Source organism: Ambystoma mexicanum, chromosome 3p (assembly GCF_040938575.1).
Source record: "Ambystoma mexicanum isolate Mex_15411 chromosome 3p, UKY_AmexF1_1, whole genome shotgun sequence".
NCBI lineage: Eukaryota > Metazoa > Chordata > Amphibia > Caudata > Ambystomatidae > Ambystoma > Ambystoma mexicanum.
Genome location: NC_090925.1, coordinates 757,615,760 through 757,623,993, shown reverse-complemented (window position 1 = coordinate 757,623,993; position 8,234 = coordinate 757,615,760).

The window sequence follows — 8,234 nt, the reverse complement described above, 5'->3', positions numbered from 1 at the left end:
CACGCCACTTACCCGGGTTTCGGGGCTCGGCGGCTGATTCTGGCATGCCCCGTCTTGGAGGATTTACCTGCGTTTCAGGCTGTGGGGGTCTCGGCGCTCGGCGGTACCTGCCGCTTCCGGGTTTCCCAAACGCGGGGAACTGCGCATGCACGGGCGGCCGTGTCTCGCCTTCCGCACATGCACAGTACATAGGGCGCTCAAGGAGACATGGGCTTGCTGCCCAAGCCTCGTTCTGGGGACGCCAGCACCCGGGAACAGCACGGCTTGCGTTCCAAGCCTCCCGGGTGCTGGCTTCCCTTTATTAAGGGCCTGTCCACATGAACAAACTGCATCTCAATGCGGTTTGCTTCCAGATCGTGTCTTCGCCTGCCTCAGCTCCCTTGAGCTGCTTCAGCTTTCCCTTGATTCCGACTAGTTTCTGATTTCTTCCTTCCTGCCTCCTGTTTTCTTCCCCTTGGTTGTTCCCTAGCCTTGGCTGTCCTTATTCCCTGGCTCTCCTGTTCCTTGGGCGGGTTCCCCTTCTTGGTTTTCCTCTGCGTCTCCTGCTCCCTGATTCTTCCCCTGGCCACCTTGGACTCTTTTGCCTGGAAACAACTCCTGTCTTGGGGTCCTGACTTGGGTTTACCTGCCATTCTGTTTACCCTCAAGTCCATTGGGTCCTGGTTCTTGGTTTGTCTTTGACCTCCTTCGTTCTGTGCCTGGTCGCCTGCCTCTGCCTGGGTACTCTGCCTTGCGGACTTGTCACCTTCTCCAATCTGCTACCTGCCTGAAGATCCTACTGTTGCTGGGTTCACCGGATTCCATAATCAGATCATTGCTTCAGTCAAGTTTCGCCTTCCCTGTCAGTGCTTGCACTTTCCAGACGCCACTTAAATCAAGGAAGTGCGCACCAGTGGCGTTGGGAGTCGGTTCACCTCACACCCGGTGTTCTAACGGGTGGGTGTTGGGCCGGTTCCTCGCATTACACAATCATCATCAGGTCCTCTGACAGCCTGGCTACCTCACCACGACCTTCGACGGGAAGTTCAGGTACTCTGCGCCCTCGAGGTGCTTTTCTTAACAGATTGAGAAGCCTGCCTTCCGATTCTGAGATGGATGAAGCCCAGGAAATGCGGGATGAGATACAGGCTCTTCGTGCCGAGATGACCATGCTTCATCAGGAAAACTTAACTTTACGACAGATGGTGGCAGAAGGTACTTGAGCCGCTTCTGAGGCCGAAGGCACAATGGCTCATACTGCACCAATCAAGTTTGATGGGGATCCCAGACGTGTGGCTGAATTCTGTAATCATTGCAGGCTACACTTCCTCTTCAGATCTTCCTATTTCAACCAAGATAAGGCCAAGATCGGGTACATTTTGGGCAATCTAACTGGAAATGATCTTGCTTGGGCAGCACCCTTGGTTGCAGCCAATAGCCCAATCCTCAATGACTTTGTGGCCTTTGAAAAGGCGTTTTTGGAGGTCTTTCAGTCTCCTAATCTGGCATCAGCAGCACAAAACTAATTGATGGACATCAAACAAGGAAACAACGATATAATAGCCAACATGGGGCGTTTCCGTCAATTGGCAACCGACTCCCAATGGCCTGAAATAACCCAGAAGACCCTGTTACGTTGGGGGTTAAGAGAAGAGTATAACGATGAGTTGCTACACATTCCAGAGCCTGAAACCCTCCAGCAACTCATAGAACAGGTTCTGCGGATAGATCATAGAGTGGCAGAACGAAGAGGGGAGAGACGTCGGGCAGAACGGATGTTCCCCAGATCACTTACTGTACCAACAGGGTCTCCTGGGTATTCGGATTCCTGTCCAGAACCCATGCAATTGGGCAGTGTGCGTGGCCCATTATCCAAAAATGAAAACAAACGTAGGAGGACTTCGCGTTTGTGCTTGTACTGTGGGGGCGCCGGCCATTACTTAGGTACCTGTCCTCTACACCCTCCCAGGAAGTCGGAAAACTAGTGGTCCTGACGTGTACAGGAAGGGCAACGACAGGTCCTCCATCTCTTCCAATCCTTTCCGGGTCAAGCCCCGTGCTCCAGCCCATGCAGCCCGCAGTCTTGTTGGTATTGAAGATCGAGTTGGCCTGGCTTGACAGAACGACAGAGGTCTATGGTCTATTGGATTGCAGAGCCTCTGGGAATTATATTGATGAAGTCTTCGCCACAAAACATAGTATACCATTGTATTCCAGGAGCAATGTCCTGCCTGTGGAGGTCATAGATGGTACTCCTCTATCATCAGGTCCCATAAGACAACATACCATGGGTCTCCGTCTCCGGATTGAGGAACACAGAGACAGATTGCCCTGGACATAATCAAGTCACCCTCATACATGGTGGTTTTGGGGTTACCTTGGCTGCTGCGACATAATCCCGCTATCAATTGGGAGACACGTACCCTGGTGTTTGCCCCCGCCGACTGCCTTCTGAACTGTTGTATGTCCGGAATGCCCCAGAACTCCCCTTCTTCAGCTCCACTTGCATGTGGGAAGGACTCGCCTGGCCTTTGTTCTTTTTCACAAGTCCCGCAGGTGTATGCCGATTACCAGACTGTGTTTTCTGAGCCTGGAGAGATACCTCTACCACCATACAGATCTTTCGATTGGTCTATTGACTTGGTACCAGGTGCTGTGATCCCTCACGGGAAGGTGTATGCCCTAACTCAATCCGAAAAACAGGTCCTACAGGACTACCTGGCTGACTGTGTCAAGAAGGGGTATATAGCGCCCTCAAAATCTCCCGCTGGGTTCCCTCTGTTTTTCGTGAAGAAGAAGGAGGGTACATTATGCCCATGCATTGATTACCGTCAACTGAACGACATCACATGGAAGGACAGGTATCTGCTGCCTTGATTTGAAATATCATGGATTCTTTCTGATCGGCTCGAATCTTCACTAAGTTAGATCTTTGTGGAGCCTACCATTTGACTTTGATAAAAGATAAAAGAAGGCGACAAGTGGAAGACGCCTTTAAAACTCCATTTGGGCATTTGAATACCATTGCCATTTTGCCATTTTGCCTATGCAATGCCCCTGCTGTCTTCCAACGGTTCATGGACAACATCTTCAGTGATCTGATCGGCAACTCGGTTTGGGTGTATCTCGATGACATTCTCATCTTTTCCAACACTCAGGAAGAACATGTGATACACGTCCGCGAGGTGCTTCAACGATTGTCTCAGAACCAACTGTTCGCTAAAGTCGAGAAGTGTACCTTTCATCAGGAGAGTATGGAGTTTTTGGGGTACGTGATCAGCAGTTCTGGCATCCTCATGGATTCCGCTAAGGTCCAAGCTATTCAGGACTGGAAACAACCACACGACCAAAAATCTCTTCAAAGATTCTTGGGGTTTGCCAATTTTTATCACCGTTTCATTCCCCATTTTTCACAAGTTATGGCCCTGTTGACACGATTAACCAGCAGCAAGATACCTTTCCTTTGGGACTCACAGGGTGCCTTGGCTTTTGACGCTTTGAAGACGGCTTTCAGTACGGCCCCCATATTACATCATCCTAACGCCGAGATAAATAAAAATAATAATAATAATAATAATAATTTTGCATTTATATAGCGCTACGAACCCTCAGGTATCTGAGCGCTGCTTATTATTACCCACGGTGTGTGGTGCTCATTTATCGACCTCGGAAGGATGAAAGGCTGAGTTTGGCCCTGCCAGGGTTCGAACTTGCATTAGCAGGATCTGCACTGATGTCAAAACAAGCACTGTACTCGCTGTGCCACTTCACAAGCTGATGGCGTACATCATTGAAGCCAATGCTTCCAATAGGGCTGTTGGTGCCGTTGTTCTGCAGAAGGAATCTGGATCCGGCATTGAACATCCCGTGGCGTATTTTTCTCGCAAATACTGCTCCAGTGAACGGAATTATTCTGTAATCAAAAGAGAACCATTGACCATAAAAGCTGCGTTTGAGGAATGGAGCCACCATCTTCTTGGAGGTCGTTTTTCTGTGGAGGTTCGCACGGATCATCGAAACCTACAGTACTTGCGTTCTTTACAGTATCATACCTTTCGCCAAGCTCGGTGGGCTTTCTTCTTTTTGCACTATGATTTCCATATAACGTACATTCCCAGCACACAGAACTTGAAAGCCGATGCCCTAGCACGTTCCTTGGGGAATGACAATGAGGGCAACTGTCCAGATGCACCCCTGATCTCCCCCACGCACTTTTTGCTTATGCTCTCACCTCATCTCCGGACTATTCTACAGGAAACCCTAGCAGACCCTGATCGTACAGACCTCCTAAAACGTCCACAGATCACAGAACGCAATGGACTGCTCTTCTATCAGAACAGGCTATACATCCCCACAGGAGCCCTTCGGAGGAACATCCTACATGGATTCCATGATTCTCAGGTCAGCGGTCATTGCGGCATCAAGGCTACTCAGGAATTGATATCCAGGCAGTTCTGGTGGCCGGGTTGGAACAAGGAAACAAAAAGATAAGTGGAGAGTTGCCCAGTGTGGGCCCAAACCAAGACACTGAGGAGGAGGCCTCTGGGGTTACTTCAACCCACAGAAGTACCACCTTATCCATGGCATACCATTGCCACCGATTTCATCGCCAAGCTTCCTTCCTCAAACGGATACACCTGTATCATGGTGGTAGTGGACTGTTTCACTAAGACAGCCCATTTCATCCCATTTCCCAGGATTCCCACGGCATCCCAGATGGCCTCTGTATTCTTGCACGACATCTACCGGTTACAAGGTCTCCCGGAGAAGATCATATCCGACAGTGGTTCCCAGTTCTTGTCCTCCTTTTGGCGTCAGTTGTGTAGTCATCTTGGCATCCACAGAGCCCTGAGTTTGATTATGATCCTCACACCAACGCCAGACAGAAAGAACAAACCAGACCTTGGAACAATACTTACAGTGTTATGCCAATGCCACTCAATCCAACTGGAAGCCAAACCTGGTCCTGACAGAAACATCCTACCACAACACGGTCCATACCACCACCGGTCTCAGCCTATTCTACTGTTCATCCGGACAACAGCCTAAACTGGTACCCTTTCATCCTGTGCAGCCCAGTGCCGTTCCGTCTGCTGATCAGTTGGTCATCGCCATCCAGAAACAACACGACTTGGCATGCAGTACCCTTGCAGAGGCACAGGAGCATATGAAGAAACAGGCTGACAAAGTGCAGACCCCTGACCCTGATTTTCAAGAAGGGAATCTGGTTTGGTTATCCTCTAAAATCCTGCCAGTCCGTAACCTGCCCACCAAACTGGCTCCTCGCTATTTCGGGCCATTCAAGATCACTAAATGCTTGTCCTCAGTTGCCTTTCGCTTACAGTTGCTGCAGTCCTGCCGAGTACACCCAGTCTTTCATGTATCCCTCCTGAAACCATACGAGACTGACACCTATGGGCGTTCCTTTTCCTGTTTTACCTCCATTAATGTGCGGGGTGTCCCCGAATTCGAAGTCCAGGAGATTTGTGATTCGCGCATACGGCGGGAGGTGCTCCAGTTCCTGGTGGACTGGAAGGGTTACCCTGCTTGTGATCGCACCTGGGAACCACACATTAATGTGCATGCTCCCTGTCTGGTTTACGACTTTTATCTCTGCTTCCCTTGGAAGCCTGGGCCCCGAGTCTTTCTGGGAGGGGGCATAGTGTCACGCCACTTACCTGGGTTTCGGGGTACGCCGGCCGATTCCGGCGCATCCCGTCTTGGAGGATTTACCCACCCTTCAGGCTAGGGGGGATCCTGGCGCCCAGCGGTCCCTGCTGCTTCTGGGTTTCCCGATCGCAGGGAACTCCGCATGTGTGGGCGGCCGTGTCTCGCCTTCCGCACATGCGCAGTCCATAGGGCGCTCAAGGAGACGTGGGCTTGCTGCCCAAGCCTCGTTTTGGGGACGCCAGCACCCGGGAACAGCACAACTTGCGTTCCAACCCTCCCGGTGCTGGCTTCCCTTTATTAAGGGCCGGTCCACATGAACAAACCGCGTCTCAACGCAGTTTGCTTCCGGATCATGTCTTTCGCCTGCTTAAGCTCCCTTGAGCTGCCTCAGCTTTCCCTTGATTCAGACTAGTTTCTGATTTCTTCCTTCCTACCTCCTGGATTCTTCCCCTTGGTTGTTCCCTAACCTTGGCTGTCCTTATTCCCTGGCTTTCCTGTTCCTTGGGCGGGTTCCCCTTCTTGGTTTTCCTCTGCATCTCCTGCTCCCTGATTCTTCCCCTGGCCACCTTGGGCTCTTTTGCCTGGACACAACTCCTGGCTTGGGGTCCTGACTTGGGTTTACCTGCCATTCTGTTTACCCTCAAGTCCATTGGGTCCTGGTTCTTGGTTTGTCTACAACCTCCTTGGTTCTGTGCCTGGTCGCCTGCCTCTGCCTGGGTACTCTGCCTTGCAGACTTGTCACCGTCTCCTGTCTGCTACCTGCCTGAATATCCTATTGTCGCTGGGTTTACTGGATTCCATAATCAGATCATCGCTTCAGTCAAGTGTTGCCGTGCGCACCCGTGGCTTTGGGAGTCAGTTCACCTCATACCCGGTGTTCTCACGGGTGGGTGTTGGGCCGGTTCTTCAATCATCATCAGGTCCTCTGACAGCCTGGCTACCTCACCGCGACCTTCGACAGGAGGTTCAGGTACTCTGCAACCTCGATATGCTTTTCAATGTTTTTGGCCAGTGAAAATTTCAAAGACTATGGAGACGCATTGGGGATTGCCGTGAGTGTTTACTGAGTGCAGGGTAGGTTATTTCCACCAAATGCAAATAAGTTGAGGTATGAATGCACATTTGTTAGAAGGTCACCTGCTTATAGTTAGTGTTTGACACAGGCATGCATATTACTATTATGTATGATGTCAAGAAAATGTGAAGTGTGAAACTTGCAGAGATCATTGAATAAAGTTGACAATTTAAATAGGGTATTTGGCTTGGTGACTGTGTCTTGAGAGAAGGCATACATTTGAGTAGCTTTCCTAAACAAATGCTCTCATGTGCTCATCATAGTTCCTATCACCAGGCATGCACCTTAATTAACATTTAATAGGGCCTTTTGTTCAGAACAATGCTCACTCAAACAATTCATTGCCAGTGTCCAGAAAATTGACGGATATCGGGCGCTTGATGTCGGTTGTCCCATTCGCACTAAAACTGTATCAGGGATTATGATCAGGGACTATAAAGCCAATCCATGATTTATGCGCGAGGTGGAAGGCACTGGCATAGCGGGGACCCCGCAGCTCCTGCGGAGCGGAGGGCCCCGCCACCACATGTCCTGGGAGGGGGAAACCTTGGACTTTTGAAGTCACTCCGCCTTCATAGAGAAATCATTTCTTTATCAAGGCAGAGTGACTACAAAAAGAAACTATTTATTTTTGAAGTCTGAAGGCTCCCCTACCTTATGACATGAAAGCCTCCAGGTTGTTGGCCTCCATGTCATAGGGTGGGGGAGCGCTATGCCTTCAAAAATAAATTGTTTTTGTTACAGTTCGGTCCCTCAACAGAAATAATTTCTTTATGAAGTCAGAATGACTTAAAAAAAAAACATTTCTTTTTGAAGTAATATGACTGCCCTCCACCCAATCACAAGGAGACCTCCGAATCCTCTGCAGATGAAGGAAACAAGCATTCCTGGCTGCTGCGGGGAGCAGAAGGACAAGTTCTCTGGATAAACGCATTAAAGGTAAGAACATGTATTTTCTTTAAATGTGTATGCAGTGCATGCAAGTTTGTATGTGTACATATGCATATATAATGTAATGTGTATAAATGAGTGTATGATGTATGGATGGCTGCCTGGGTGTGCCTGTGTGAGTGTATGGTGAAAGAGTGCACATTTAAATGTATGGGTGACTGGTTGTGCGTGTGTGAGTGTACATTGAAAAGATGCACTCTTAAATATATGGGTGGTTGCCTGGGTGTGCCTGTATGGTGAAAGGGTGCACACTTAAATGCAAGGGTGGCTGCCTGGGTGTGCCTTTATGGTGAACGGGTGCTCACTTAAATGTATGGGTGGCTGGGCATGCGTGTCTGTGCGAATGTGGAATGGTGTGTGTGCTTGTGTTCAGGGATGCAACGAAAACCTACATTTCGTGGAGGGAACTAACACTTCAAATGTTGGGAGAGGCGCTGACTTCACAGGTGGTGGGGAGAGGCAAAATTATTTGTGTGGGGGCATCTAACTTCTTTATGCATTCTAATGAGACTATTCTGGGGCAGCTTCAAGGATACAAGCAATTAACTCTCCCCTTTAA